The sequence below is a fragment of the Taeniopygia guttata genome, chromosome 6 (assembly GCF_048771995.1).
Source record: "Taeniopygia guttata chromosome 6, bTaeGut7.mat, whole genome shotgun sequence".
Taxonomy (NCBI): Eukaryota; Metazoa; Chordata; class Aves; order Passeriformes; family Estrildidae; genus Taeniopygia; species Taeniopygia guttata.
The window spans coordinates 19,102,999-19,118,994 of NC_133031.1; the positions used below are offsets into that span (position 1 = coordinate 19,102,999).

The window sequence follows — 15,996 nt, forward strand, 5'->3', positions numbered from 1 at the left end:
GAAATACTGAATGTTGAAGCTGTATTTAGCTGAAAACCTGCCGGATAGAAACAGCAGGAGTGAAGAGGGGTGTCATCCTGCTTCACTGTTGAATTGCTGTCTTGATTTTATATCACTAGTGGATTGGGTTATGTGATACATCCTAGCCACCACTGCACAACAAAGTGATATAATTTCCATAACTCTATCATTTGAGATTAAAACCGAGATAAAATATTTAATATTTAGAGATTAATGCCAAATCCATTTAGAATCCAATTAGTGAGTCAACAAGGTTTGGAAATGTCCTGGGTTGGCTTTCCTACAGGGGAAGACATGGAACAACATTCCACTCTTTACTGACTTTTTTTTTTCTTTTTCTTCCAAAGCACAAGAAGTACTAAACATCATGGAGTGCTGTTCACTGATGGAAATGTCGTAAGTATGTTCTCCTAGATATCTCTAAGAACTATCACATTTTGTCTTGTCTTTTAATGTTCTTTGAATGCCATTTTAACAGTCCAGTACAGGGAGAAACTCCTTTTCTCACAAATATTAATGACATTGTTGAATAATGTTTATAATGATTTTTGTGGGTATGATCCTGTATTCTTCTGAATCACTGGATGACTGATTTTCCAGCTTCCACCAAGCTGTCCAGTTGTAGGAGGAATTCTGAAAGTGTCACTGTCTAAATCTGACTGTACACCATGTTACACCACAGGTGTCTCGATGAGGGGCACTAGCTGCTTGGTTTTCTCTAAATAACTGCAGACCGATGACCACTGTTATCATGTGTACAGTAGTAGCATTCAGAGTGATTTATCATGAATTACTGTGCAGTGCTCTACAGAACAAAAAGCTCTTGGATCTTAACTCCAACAGCTTAAAACCTTGTCTGTCTGTAGTGAAGGCCATGACTGCAACTTCTGTGTACACAGGTAAGTTAGCTTTCAGCTAGGTAGTTTATTATCTGGGTAGCTGTTAATACAGTAGCTGAAACGTAGGGACAGGAAGTGACGTCTCCAAGATTATTCAAACTGCTAGAGTATGGGAAAACCCCCAAAACTTTGGAGTTCTTCTGTAATTCTCTACCTACCAGGCTGTATACATACTGTTTATTAATTCTGCTAGGGTCCAGGTGGTTCAATGGTAAACTAAAGATCAACTGCATCTAAATGATACTGCAGATTTTGAGAGAGGTGTTTCTCCTGTGTGCTATCCCATGGGTAGAAAATCCTATTAGGTGCACACAATTAGCACTGGGGAACTTGTTGATCTGCAGCAACAGGCTTCTGGCATAATAATTTCCTGATAATTCGCTCATGTATGAAAATTGGAAGATATACTAACATTCACCAGAGCCAAAGGGAGTGATGTATATTGTGGATGTTCTATCAGTCAATAATATCGTCACTGCTTGATGTGTCAAAGGAAGACAAAGGCTTGGCTTTCCCTGGGTTTCTCACATGGCAGAGGGAAATACCTTGCAGTTTTACATGGACTTAGTAATTCAGCAGTGGAAGCTGTGATCATGAGCTGGCTTCATCTGTTTTCAATCACTCACTTCTCTCTCTCTCTCTGCTGAATGTTCCTATGTTCATGGAATATTTTTCCAACTGTGTTCCTTTGGCATTACCTTTCCAGCCCGCCGCAGCAGGATTGCAGAAATAAAAGACATGCCTTCATCAAAGTAGCTGTTGGAATCAGTAAGTTGTTATCAACATTATAGTAGCTTTTTTGGCTACCCTGGCAGCAAACTTGTTCTACTTTTCTTGCAGCGAAGTGCATCTTAACATTTCCAAGCTCTAGCCTCAGTGAAATTTAAAACAATCTGATCAGTATCTTAGAATCTTTAGCTAGCTAATATGATTCTGTCTTGCTGATGTGAAGTTAAAGGGTGTTTGAACAAAGAATGGAGTAGTGTTCTTTCAAGATATCGCATTATAACTTTGCTTTGGGGAAGAATTTTTAAAGCAAATAACAGTTATGGTGGAAAATAACCTCTCTTTTATCCTCCTTATACTTGTGTCGCCAAGAATTTAAGCAAATCTGTTCCTCATCCCATCCTGATAAAGTCACAAGCAGATTTCAGAATCACAGCATGTGTCAGTAATCAAACAATATAGAGACCAAGGGGCTGGTTTAACTTTAGCAGTTTTGTGCTGGGATTATTAAAAAGCGTGGTGATGTGTTTCATGAATGAGAATATCAAAGCTCCTTGTTTTATGTGAAGGAAGCAATGGCACATGTGAGAGCACTCTAACCAAAAACTTCATTTTAAATAGAAACATTTCCAATATAAAGGCAGTTTAATCTGTTTGTGTCTGCTGTGCGGTCCCTTCCTGACTCCAGAAAACAATTGTGCTAAGTCTGTTATGTTGAACTTAGAAGCAGAAGAGGAAGATGCTGTTGGTGTCTTCTAGAAAAATCCAAAATGAAACCCATGCTTATTTCATGAAAATTAAATGAGAACTTGAGTATGCAGGTATGTTACATCTGTTTCTTAGTGGAGGTAGCTTCTATTCCTTTGAAGAAATGACATTCAAGAGCTGCTCCATGTGGACTGATCACTGGAGAGAGCCAAAGATTTCCATCATGTTAATGGGGTTCCGCCAGCAAGATGCAAGGGACTTAGAATTGACTAATTTTCCAGGATGGACCATTTTATTGAGGAGGCTAAGAGCCTGAGGGAACAACAGCCAAATCATTCCAGTGCCTATCTCAGTGGTTTTAACAAAAGCTTTCTTGCTCTGGGGGAATGGTTTAGAGCAGCTTTACAAGTATCTTCCATTACTTATGCCAGACATGATGGAGAATATTGTATCTTTAAGGTGTAAGCACCTCAGACTTCCTGCTATTTTTTGATGATACTTGGTCAAAAGGACATATACAACTGAAGAAAATTGTAGCAAATTTGAATATTGCAACTAGATCAACAAAGACATTAGTCTTCAAAGGGACTGCACACTATAAAACTAAGATCCCCAGATATGAACACCCTCATGGGTATCTACCTCTTCAGATCTCATCATCAGGATTGCAAAGGATATGGCTAGAGTAATTTTCTGTTGAGAGGCCAAATCACAGCTTCTGTTCCAGGCCCTTACATAGAAAGTACCTTAATGCTAAGTTAGGAAAAACAACAAAAAAAAAAAAAATACAGTGGGAATAAAATGAATTGGATGGGAGCTGAAAGTAGTATCAGCTGCAAGTGCATCCAAATAATGTCTGACGAAGGTCACTTTCTGACATCAAACAACTGTTCTCTCTCACAGAGGGCAGGAGCATGTGGAGATCAGCATCAAGTGGCATAAAATAGAACAACTTTTTTTCTTAAAACAGAGGTGGCAAAAGCATCATGCAGAACTTGCTGAGCACAGGCCAAAAGCTGACTTTTTTCTTTGGAACAGATATGTCAGTTTACTGAGGTTTTGTTGAAAAGACCTGTACAAACACTTACACTAACTGGAGTGTGTTATTGCAAGGGAGTTAGTTTGGATTATTAGCACCCCTTTTCTATCTCTAGTAGTGAGCAACAGCTATTTTGCAAAGCTGCACCCACAAATTGTTTCTTCTTATGGTCCTTACTAGCTTGCTTCCACATAACCTGTTGTGCTGGCCAATATTTGAGAATGTCTCACAGTTCTTGTGTGCGAGTCAGCTGAACTTGTATATGATTCTTTCTGCTTGAGGCTGTCAGTTTTCTGTGAGCAGGCTATAATGTACAATAAACATGCTCTTTGGTCCCTAGCTGATAACCTGGGGGGAGCCAGCTATTCTTATTAGGAAATGTGATCAATATAAAAGAGAAGGTTTTGGAATGGTTTGTAGTTAAGATTTAAGAATCACGGATCACATTAAAGAGAATAAATGAGGCGTACTGGTGGATTTATACGATACACAAGATGCACAGGAGTGAAGTTATGTCTGCAGTACCTTGCAGTCAGCTGCAGTATGGGGCAGGTCAGAGTTCAACAGCCTCACCTGTCCAATGCACCTTGATGTAGAGTGCCTATGGCTCTCTGGGTTTACCAGTGTTCCCATGGGAGCCCAGACTGTGTGCAAACACTGATCTTGGTGAAAGACAGTCTTAAGAGTCCCTTAGGAGGAATGCTGAAACTTGTCTGCTCTCATTGTCTGAACAATAAGAACAGGTCTAGAATTGGTTTACCATGCCTGCATCCCACTGCATGTGGGAGATTGCGCAGTGAGACAGTGTAAACCCAAATTCTCCTTAAGTCAGAAAGAATAGTGTGTCTTTATGATCCTTTTTGTTCTGTCTAGAAACATTTCATACAGAATGTTCCTTATGCAATGTGAGCGAAGCTGAACTTCTTGAGAAGTACAGTGCTTCCTGCTTCAGGTACCCTGCCAGTCTGGTCTCTGTGCTACTTAAGCCAATAAAGTCAGCTTTGATCCTGTAGATGGACAGTTCTCTCCTCACCTTTTAAAGCTAATTCTTTAAAAGCTACCCTCTAATTCCTGGGTATAAACAAAAAGCTTTCGTTTTTGTGGGAGTTTATCTCACATACTGCTCACTTACCAGATATAAGAGGGTGTTTGGTCATTTGTATATCTTTGATAGTAGTCAAGTGTCAGCAGTAATCTCTTACTATTAAAAGGTATCATTCCTCCTTTTTACTTGAGTTCGTGAATATCAGCTCGGGATCATATTCACTAGGCTTTTGAAGCAATAAGTGAATAGAAACCTTGTAAAATGCATCTAAGATTGCAGGGTTAATTTTTAACCGGCTGTAGAAAAAAGTGGTATAAAATCAATTTGGCCCAAACCTGCTTAAGTGGGTAATTAAGGCCACAATTAACCAAAATGGGTTCTGAAACCATAGCAGCTGTAGATCATTACACTTCTCTTCCAGCACAATGCAAGAAGACAGGCCTCAGCTAAAGCTTTCATCTGGCTATCAATCATCATTACACTGTAAACTGCCAGGGTGAGAGAGGGCAAAGCTTTGAATTCAGAGCTGATGGAAGTTCTATGAACTGGGAGCTTTCTTAAGTTAAAGGCTAATTAACCATAAAAGAGTCAAAGGTCTGCAAGTCTAACACATTAAACGATGTGCCTGCCTCCTTAGGTTCTATTGTATCAGCAAATGTTAATTCCGTTAAGTGTGGACGCATCTAAGGCAATCATTGCCTTCTCCCACTCCTCCTTCTGCCTCCTTAATTGTGTATTTTGGGATTTTCATCATCTATGGGAAGTTAGGTGGAGCCTGGGAAATGTGCTTCTGCTGGAGAAAGTTCTGAGCAATGCAGGCTACATCTGGAAGAGGAATTCCTGACATTCTTCTCTGTGGATCAGCTTGGCCAAGTTAATCACATTAGCTTCAGAGAGTATATTTAGTTATCATAGTCCAGAATAAACAAGCTCATAGTCTAAACAACTGTGTTTGAGATTTCATAGACTGTGTGAGGCAGCTGTAAAACCACATGAATCTATATAATAGATCTCTGGATAGGAGTATAAAATTATATCAGAGAGATACAGACAAAAACTGAAATTTAAAGGTAGCAATAGAATGATATGGAACAATGAAAATAGCAGTGGTTAGATAGATCTGTGTTTTGAGAGTTTGAATGTTCTCTAAATTTTGGGTTTATTTCTTTAACTAAATCATTTAGCCAGAGAGGGATAAAATGGTTATCACACAATACCTGCTTTTGGGGCCTCATTCAAACTGAACTCAGAATTTCTTCATAAATGCTCAGGAAATGTTTAATCAGATGAAATATGGTATCTAACAATGTATTACAACTCAGAAGACGTATATTTGCTATTGTAATAATTATGTTGCCCAAGTACCCACACACCCCCACCCCTTCATTCTAGGGCTTCATTTACATTGCAACAGTTCATGGAGCCCCTCTGCAGACCAGAACTAAAACAGGGTTAAAAGCTTTCAATTTCATCCAACACATTTCTGTGATGGAATGGGTAATGCTGCAGGGAAAGAAAAAGAGCAGGTGCAGGGGAGGGCAGGAACTTCTTAGGTCAGCTTTGGCACCAGAGAAAGCGTTTATCTGAGAATATCCTGAGTCTCTCATTGATTTGTCATTAGCGTTTAGCAAGTTCAAGTTCCTGAGGTTGCAGTTCCATTTTACAAATCCTTTCACAGCTGAGTGTAAGGGGTTCCTGTTCCTGTCCCTGCCAAGCCTGCCTGCATCCGTCAGCTGCTGATTCTTGCCACCTGCCAGACACCACAGCCCTTTGGTCATACCAGTGAAATTGTCTGTGTAACTGTGATCTAAAGCGATATAAGAAATGACCAGTTTAAAAAGAGCACAAAATGGAAAATCTATGATCTTTCCCCCTGAAAATAGGATAACAGAACCCCATATCACTCTAGGTATATTTGCTTTGCTAGATTTTTCCCTTCTGAGGGTGAGAGGAGAAAATATTTAATGAATGTTACATAATGCAGGATCTTAACAATATATAAGTACAAGGTCCTTCACTGTCTTCTGCTTTGATCACTTTAGGGTATTTCAGCCTGTAAATCCAGGTTTGTGATTCATAGGGAATTTAAGGGTATTCTAAACAGCTAGCTTTAGATGAGGGTGAGTATATAATAGGTGAAGCACATCATTTTGCCAATAATGCTGACTTTTTAAATTGCAGATTATAGTGAGTAATGCATTATCATAAATTTCAGTAGTATGCAATCTGACTACTACAGCAAAATTCAGACTACATTACTAATGAGACTGTAGTGATGAAGACATAATGATACAAGAGGCGTAGTTTTCAGGAAGACATAATATCTTTGATTAGTTTCAGAAACCTAAGAAAATGCACGAGTTCAGAATTCCATTTTCTTTATTAAATCTGTACATCAGCCATCATGCTTTGTTATGACACAACAATCTCAAAAGTATGTGTAAAGGGTGTTAGCACTTGGTTTGAGGTTTTGTTAGAAAGATCTTTCCCTTTCTAGGAAAAAATGTTCATGTGTTGGAGGCCAGAGTTTTATGGACTTTGGGCTTAGACAGGTAACGTTTCTAGAGGAGACCTAAAATTATATCCTGACTATTTAGTGTCAATTAAAGATGCCTTAATACCATTTTCAGGGATGTTAGTGCTCGGATTTTGCTTCAGTTCCACAATGGCTTATCACACTGTAGCTTTGGTCAAAATAATTATTTCTTTTTTTCTATCTCCCAAAGTGAATGCATAATCCACCTCTTTCTGATGGGATTGTTGATCTATTTGGTATGAAGAGTGTTTTCATATAGTGTGCTTGGCTTTCTCCAAAGCATTTGACTTAGTACTGGTAGGATTTGGCTGCACTTCAGGGCAGGTGTTTTTGTAATGTCCCATCATCTGGTCCAATCCAGGCTTATTTTATGATGATCAAAAGAGAGCACCCAGTAGAATGCTTGGAAGGTCCCTCCCCAGTCATCTGTCTTTGCTTCCACAAGACACACAAGGAAACCAGGTCTGCATGGTCCTTTTGGACCAGTCAGTATTGTTTGAATTAAAAGGCTGTATTAAAAGTTGTATCATCACCAAAAAAGCTCATTTCTTTGTCAAGTCGTGCTGGGAGGGGTCTTCAGAGACTGTTTTTTTGCAGAAATCTGAATATGATTTCATATTTTCTTCAGCAGATGAAATAATAAAATAGAGTTTTGAATGATACTTTTAAAATAAAGATTAATGAAATAGTACATAATGAAGAAAGCAAGATTCTTCCTTGGAGTAATTGTAATCATCTGAGCATGTTGTCTTCCAACAGAGTTTTAACACTGCTGACTAAGAAGGTAAAGTATTCCCACATGCTGTGAGACTGTCTTGGAAATTCAGAGGAGTGAGATGTTGTTGTAAATAACCATCCCAGCAAGGGCTCTTAGTGCCCCTATTTCCAAGAAGAATATGTAAGGAAGGCATTATTGTGAGACAAGCTTAGATGTGAGGTTTGAGAGTTGCAATACTCAGACATGTAAGGAAAAATGCCATTTCCTCTGCCTGTTTGTAGATACCCTAAGTAATATGAAATATCAGATTAAATTATCTAATAGCTTCTTAAGGACTCAGGTCAGTGAAACCTGTGAAACAGCTGCTGCTTCCCCTTCACCATTTATAGATGCAAGATTGGATAGCTGCATTCTAACTCTAGCATTATGGCACTGTGACCCAAGCAGCTTCAGAATAGCCACACTGGTGTCAGCCTGAATAATGCTGTTACAGTTGCAGTTTATACAGAATTTTTGGGATACCTCAGGATAAAAGGCGCTATAGAAATGTAGGTTACTTTTATTAAATGCCTTGCAAATAGTTTATAATGCCTTTAAATATCAGAACAGCCATACCACATCAATAATCCCTCCACATGTGTTTACTTTATTTTAGAGTTTGCCACAGTTCACTATAAATGGCTTAGATATGTTCAGTAATTCAGTTATAATGAAATGTGCAAGCCTTCAATAAACGGATGTGTTACAACTGGCCTCTGATGTAAATGCTTTGCCAATTATATGTACATTAGTGATGACTGCAGCAGGCTTGTAAATCTCTTTGTAATTCTTTGGCCTCTTTTCTCCCATCCTTTACATAAGCTTTATAATGGTGTGTAATTCTAGATTGGCAGATTTTTAGGCCAGGAGGGACCATTAGGGTCATCTGGCCTTTTAGTGTAACAGGCCAGAGAACCTCATCTGATTACTTGAGCAACGAGTCCAAGAGCCTTTGTGTTTGACTAAAGCATATCTTCCACTCCGCACATCTGCATAACGACCTTGAAGCATCAAAAATTAATTAGTGGCCCCAGAGCTTTACTCCAGTTGTTTAACATCCTCACAGTGTGTATTGGCTTCATCCCCTCCTGTATCTTACACTACATCTTTGAGCAGAGCTGAAGATCCAGTGAGGAGACCATCACCTTAGTTTTGAGCCTCAGCTGAGATAGTTTCAGACTTAAACTAAATGAAATTTTGGGAGAAAATAAGCTTGAATTAATTCTTGATTACCATTTTTTTCAACAGACCTCCAGATGTTCTTTCCATTTAATTTCCCATAATGGATAAATTCTTTACAGAGAAGCTGTGTGAGAGCCATATGCCATTTCAAATTAATTTTCAACCTTTGAGTACATTACTGGAAGAACTCCTCTTAGAATTTTAAGGCTTATACATCTAGAAGAGATGCCAGATTTTCAAGGGCTAGGCACCTCTTTAGGTATATAGATGAAATCAATACAGATGTGAAGAATCTGAGTGTGCATAAAGACTGGTAAATAGGAGCTGAGGATCTTGGAAAATCCTCTCACTTTGTGTGGATGTATCTTTTGGAAAATGCAGCTTTATTCTAATTTATGTGATGCTTGGCAATTCTTTGTACTCACTAGATACTAGACTCACTAGAAAGTTGTAAATGCCTCTGTTTCCACCCACCACCGTACAGGTTTCTCACAATCATGATGTTCATATCTTTGGACACCTCACTTGATTGCTGGCACAAGTTTTTTACTCTTCTGGGGTCTATTCACCGCTGTGAGAAAGCCTACATTTTCCCACCAGTATGGTTTTATCATCTGCCAAATTCACAGATGCTCTCATTATATGGGGTGGAATAGGAAGAAGATGGGGAGTCTGGATCTAAATGTGGTTTCGTGTTTGAGGAAATCTTATTTCACTCAAATTGATTTTGTAGTCTGAGGAGGAGTAAAAATACAGCCTATATGTGAGAGGCAAGCAGAGGAACAAGTGACAGGTAGAAGGCATTCAGATGGTAGATGGCTCCTTGGAGTTTCATGCCAGAGGAAGGCACAGTAATGGGGAATTGCTATCTGATAACTTAAGCAGAAACTGATCATGACTGAGAACCCATAATAATTATTATGTTAATGAAAGTAAAAAGGCAGGAGAGCTCTCTATTCTCTTGACAGATAGGGATATGCTGATCAGATGTATATCTCCAGGAAAATATTGAAATCTCTTTAGAATAAAAATGCAAAATTGAGACTGTGCATTTTTGATTGCTCAATTAGCACAAAATAAAAATGCACCTAAATTTTAGTGCTTTTATTATTACACTTAGGAGCGTTTACTCACTGAAGGTAAAGTGCTTTGAGAAGGAAAACATACTTCCTCACAGGGGTTGCTTCCCATATTTGGAGTATGACTGTTTAAATTGTAGCTCAGCAGAAATATTTTGATTCTGTGGGGCACCAGCAGCTCAGCAACAGTGCTGCCTTTCACATCTTAAGCGTAACAGATCATTTAGACCCTGGGTTGGCTAGGCTCACATAAACCAGGTTTACAAAGAGTTATAAAAGCTTGGCTTTCCTCCTTCCTTCTCCCCCACATTCCAGTTTTTCCCCTTATAATTTTACCACAAAGCAATGCAGTCAAGCTTTTCTTGGATCATATGAATATAGATCAATAAATATCAGTTGCAGAATGGGAATCTACGCACCGGCATGTGCTAGAAGGATGAAATAGCTATGTTAGTTTAAAGGCACTTCAAAGTTTGTTTTGTTTTATATTTGCAGGGCACAATGCCTATGTTATATAGGTACCAAGCTGAAGTTGGAGAGGAAGAGGAAAGTTGTTCCTGAAAAACTAGCAATGCTGGAATGTGCTGTGGAGACTCAGGTTGTTTTTCAGCTCTAGAGGCATGTATGGTAAGCAAAATGATGTTATCTCTGTCTGGAAAAAGCTACTACACATTATGGAATAACCTAAATTTCAGCTGAGAACACACAGTTATTGTCTATAGATAGATGCAAAGCATCTTATGGGAACAAGATGTTTGGTTCAACAACACTGTCAAAATCATTATGGCAATTTTTTTCTGCCGGTGCTTATACTACGTGTCTGCCTCCACCAGAGACCTTGTCCTCTCCTCCACTCATATCTCATATCCACTCTTGCAAAAGATAAGTGACTTTTTCAGCTCTGAAGTGGGAATCAGAGTAATATTCAACCATTTGCAGAACAGTACTAAAGCATTAAAGATTAAAAGATTAAGTACAACTTATTTAGCAGAAATTTCATGGGACCAAATGGTCCCAACATTTATGCCAACTCTGAGTAATTTTCATCATCCTACCTTATCTCAAAGACAGGAACTAGATCAGTGAGTTTTATATCAAGTGCTCCATGTAGTGTATGGAGCAATTCAGCTACAGTCATGGTTCTGTTGCTTAACTGACCATCACTGTATTCCAGGATAGAATTCCTAAAGAGTTGCACTTTCTCAACAATGGATTTGGATCTTTGCATGGAAATTCCTGTGAAAGGCCAGCATAGTTACTTGTCCTTTTGACTGTATAATGATGATGGAATTGCTGCAATGAGACCAAAGCCAGAGGCTGCAGGGCAGTGCACCTTTGCCACTACAGTTAACTCCTATGAAGAGCAAAAGCTTGGATAGAAGAATGCTGAATCAGCAATGATGATGGCAGCCTATGAAGCTTGGGAAATAGAGAAAATCAAACATGTGACATGGGCTGACCTGCTGCAAACAATTGTTTCCTGTGTGAAAAGGTATTAATTTCAAAGTGGTTTGCTTTGAAAGAAACAAGGTGAAAGATTTAGCAGATAGGAATCATGACAAAGAGAATTTACTGAGCCACCTCCTGCAGCCTGTTGCATGGGTCTAAGCAATCCCCTTCCTTCTTTGTGCTGCTGCATCTTAATTTATAAGCTGAGAAGTACAAACTCCCAGGGTGTAGTTTTTAATTATTTTTAAAGTTAGAAGCCATCATTGTATTTATCTTGCCCAACTTCCTACATAAAGCAACCATAGAATTCCAGCTACAAATTATCACTCTTTTACAAAGTAGTGTGCAATCCCTGTCCAGCTGCAGCTGTATTCATGATGAAGTGAGCAGGCTGCACACTGATACAGCTTCTTTTCATTCACATAGTAAGGAGCAACACACCATGTATGCTTGGACAGAAAGGGATGAGTAGTTTCCTTTAGATTTCCTGATACATCTCTCACACAAAGTGTGACACACAAAGATAATTTTATAACTTTTCATACAGAAAAGTTTTATCTCTTTTCTCAGGAATAAACTTTTCATGAAAGGGCTCTTTTCATCCATTAACAAGCTTTAGTCATATAAAAATGTCATCAGAAAGTATTTTCTCCCTTCTTTATTAGCTTCACTGTGAGTAAAAGTACTCTTGCTTGAACTTAAATAATATGTATAGAGTCATGTAAGATCTATATCTATATGAAGACACTCATGGCTTTCTATGTGCACAATCATATATATCTGTGGCAGAGTACCAGATCAAGTCAATCAGAGATAGTGTCTCTTGGTCTGTCACACACACACACACACACACATACACATACACACACACATTTTCAAAACCTGAAAATTTACCACTGCACTGTGAAAGTCAGTAAGACAGGCCTCATCCCAGTCAAGGCCAAATTGGCTCTTTAGAACCCAGCCCTGATGATTTGCATGAGGCCTTCCATGTACAGATACCAGAACGTGTGTGTGTAAATGAACACTTTAACAGAGTTAACTGTTAAAATTGCAGTAATTTCTGTGGCCCCCACTGTAGCAACGGTGAGGAGGAGACTCAGACCCAGCACAGAAGAGTCTGAACAACAGAAATTCTCTGGAGGCCAGCAAATACCTGTCCTAGCAGCTAGTAGGATGGTTTGTCTTGAGTTTGGTCTAAACAGAGGATAGTAGGTTGCAGCTACACCTAGTTAGAAGCACCAAATTTGCTTATAAATCAAGGACCTCAAAGAATTTTCCAAATATTGTACCATGTGCCATACTTACCTGTAATGTAAGTAAATATCAGTGGATATATTTTAAAAATGGGCAGATTTGAATTCCCTGAAGCTACTTTGGAAACCTAGGATCAAGCACTGTCAGAGCTGAGGAGAGACCCTGGGATTTGTGACAATATGCTGCAGGTATTGGCTATTTTACATCTTTGCCAGAATCCAATAGCAGCAATATGAGAGGCGCTATGACAGCCTCTGAGGCAGTTTCTGAGTAGCTCCTTTGTTTTTCTCTAGCTGCATCTGTGAAAAGCATATGCTTTTTATCTCCACCAGATAAAAATAACGGAATGAGATTAGAGTATTCTATCCCTCATCTCTGTCAGGCAATATAGTACCTGGTAAAAGACATGGAAAAAAATAAAAAGGAGACCATGAACAAGAAAGGCACACTAAAGTCTGACAGCATAAGTCCCAGAATACAGGGGAATTTCTGCAAAGCATGGTCTGTTTATATTATGGTCTCCAAGTCAGCAACTGGAAGACCTGCTGTGGAGAGATTTGCAAGGAGAAGTTCTGACTCTGAGCAAAACAGATGTAGTTGCTTTGCCTTGCTCACATCTGCCTTGAGATACAGTGGGAAGAATAATCTGTGTGAATTCTGTACTAAGATGTACAAAATTCTCAGGAGCTTCTACCAGCTGAGATCAATGTAAGTAACCGGGGCAAAGATAATTTGAGAGAGCACAGACAGGTCAGAGGTTGAAAAGTCACATTTTGCCCTTTGTATTTCGGTACTGACAGAACAGTAGCTGCTGCAAGAAAGCTCAGATGGCAGTGGCATGGACTGAGTGCCACTCATGTTTGCAGAAGACAATCTTTAGAAATGACATTACCCTATATCAGAGTTCCCAGGAATTTAGTTGCAAAAATGTCTATTTATATAAGCACATACCTGCAATCCCTGAAGATATTTTGCTTGCTAAAGTCCTCGTAATTATAAATTGACCTAGTTCTACTGACCAATTTATAGCATGTTAGGCTACATTATTTAAATTAAGATCTTTAAATTTAGATCATTTAAATTAAGATACAAGTTATGGCTGATCCAGAGAAAAACTTGATCCACCTGATCAAAACATGCCATTTCTAACAATTTAGTGAACCACAGGTTTGGGAATCGCTGTGAACATCACTAAGCAAAATACCTGGCTTGTGATATGGATTTAAAGTTGCTGGTTTATATATAGTGAAATACGAAGATTTGGCAAGTGCATTTAAGTCAGGAAACATAACCAAAACAGAGGTTTGGGTATTATTTACTCAGAATTTTCAATGAATATTCTTTCAGGAATGTGCATTTCAGAGGTAAATATATGATCAGCAATTTCAGAAACAGGGATATAGCCACATTTTTGTGTTTTAATTCACTGAGTAGCACTTTCTGGGTCAATTCTGCTGCATGTACTGTCATGAATTAAAAAAAAAAATTTATAATGTTGAGTATGAAAACTGGATATGGGTAAGCTGTGTCCCGGAAACAGAGAAATGGCTTAATTTGAATGACACATCAGTTCACTGGCTGGCATTACAACAGTTCAGTGATGAAACTGTTGGAATACTGTGGCTTTCTCTTTTCATCTTTTAATAAGTCTGTATTTGTATGCCAATGTCATGCTATGTTACAGTAGCACAGCAGGAGTCACAGTTAAAACTCAGCCCCTAGTGATAAGAAGTATTTTAGAAAAAGAAAATCATAAAAGCAGTCAATATTCTGCGGAGCTTGCTGTCGATAACCCCATTTGTATAGCCTGTGGTAGCCTCCAACCCTCCACTGACGTCACTGGGAAAATTAAAAATGTGTTAGTTCTCATTGCAGTCCATCTTGCCTAACCTCTTATGTAAGTAAAAGAGAGAGGCCATGTATTTTGCTGAGTGGAGGCAGCAGGCTGAATTGGGACCCCAGAGATGGTTACATGGATCAGTTGTTCAGGATTGTACCAAGCCCTTTTCCTGCCCCATCACGATCAAGTAACTTTCTTGTGGCAACCACAGTAATTCCCTGCAGGGGGGAGGGATATTAAGAAAGTATGTTTTGAGTCTCTTAATGTAATTTAGCAGCAGGAAACTAGGAAGGAGTGCCAGAACCATGTGAATAGCCAGCTCTTTGTGCAGCACTTGCAAATGCTCCACCTAGGCCACAGCAGGGCAATTGCTGCTTCGTATGAATTTATTACCAAGAGGTGTTTGTCTACAAGTACGTTCCACACCTGATTTAAGGCTTTTCATTTACATGTGACTTATGTAATAGTAAATTTACAGTTTAAATGTGGTTAATGAAAATTAGTATTTTATTCACTGGAAACAATTTCATGCCAAAAATGTTTCTCCCCCCAAGGCCAAGTAAATCTGTTAGGTGACAGTGTTGTCAACACCTCTTAGCACTGAATGTAGGACATAGCACTTTTTTTGCACTTGAGTACTGTGGAAGAGTCCTTGTTATAGTTCTGTGGTAATCCAGCCATGAAAACATTTCACTGCAATAAATATTCACTTAGGCCAAGTCTGTAAGGATTAAAAATAACTACTTGGGCATAGTGAAGAGATGATATTTGTGCTGAAGGACTTGTGTTAAGGGAATGATCTAGACTGATGATACCCAAAGGCACAAAGAGCAAAAATTACTTGTATCAGGTAATTCATCTATGCAGTGGCTGTTTCATTCCATAGTGAGAGTAGGTCAGCCATTTAATCATGTTGTTTCTTCCCTCTATCATATTGGTTACATGAATATATTAACAATATTTAGTTACAGAAAAATTTTCTTAACCATGCAAATGATGCATGGTTAAGAAAAAACCCTGCCACCAAAACAACAACAAACCCCCCAGTCCTCACTTGTGTACTTAAAAAATAGTTTAAAATACCAAAATAAATGTACCCATCTGTTGCCTTCCAATAAATCACATCAGGGATGAATTTGGCCCCCTTTTATTCAATTTGTCCTCAATTTGCTAAGCTCATTAATTTTCTCTTGTTTTACTCTCTGTTAACTGAGGAACAGCAGCCTCTTCGCAATAGGCATTAAAAGCAGGAAATCTCAGGGTATGTTTCCAATTGCCAGAGTTTCTTTCCCTCTTTCTGCTTTCCTGTTCTTAAGGAAGCACAAGAGGGTTCATGAAGTACCACTAGGGAAACAGGAGTATCAAGGTCAGGGTGAAAACCACACAAGAAGCAGGAAGAGATGCTTGCAGTTAGGTTCATGACCTTTGTATTTTGTTCTCATTGTCCAGGAGAGGGAG

The 15,996-nt window shown here is 38.8% G+C and overlaps 1 protein-coding gene across 1 annotated transcript in view; it reads left to right on the forward strand.

The window, feature by feature from the left end:
* The first annotated feature begins 375 nt into the window (after positions 1-375).
* Positions 376-15,996, forward strand: part of MAPK8 (mitogen-activated protein kinase 8) — a 175,113-nt gene continuing 159,492 nt past the window's right edge. Inside the window, exons 1-2 of the mRNA XM_072931077.1 lie at positions 376-417; positions 10,488-10,619. The gene's annotated coding sequence lies outside the window, so the exon portion shown is untranslated. The remainder of the gene's footprint in view (positions 418-10,487; positions 10,620-15,996) is intronic.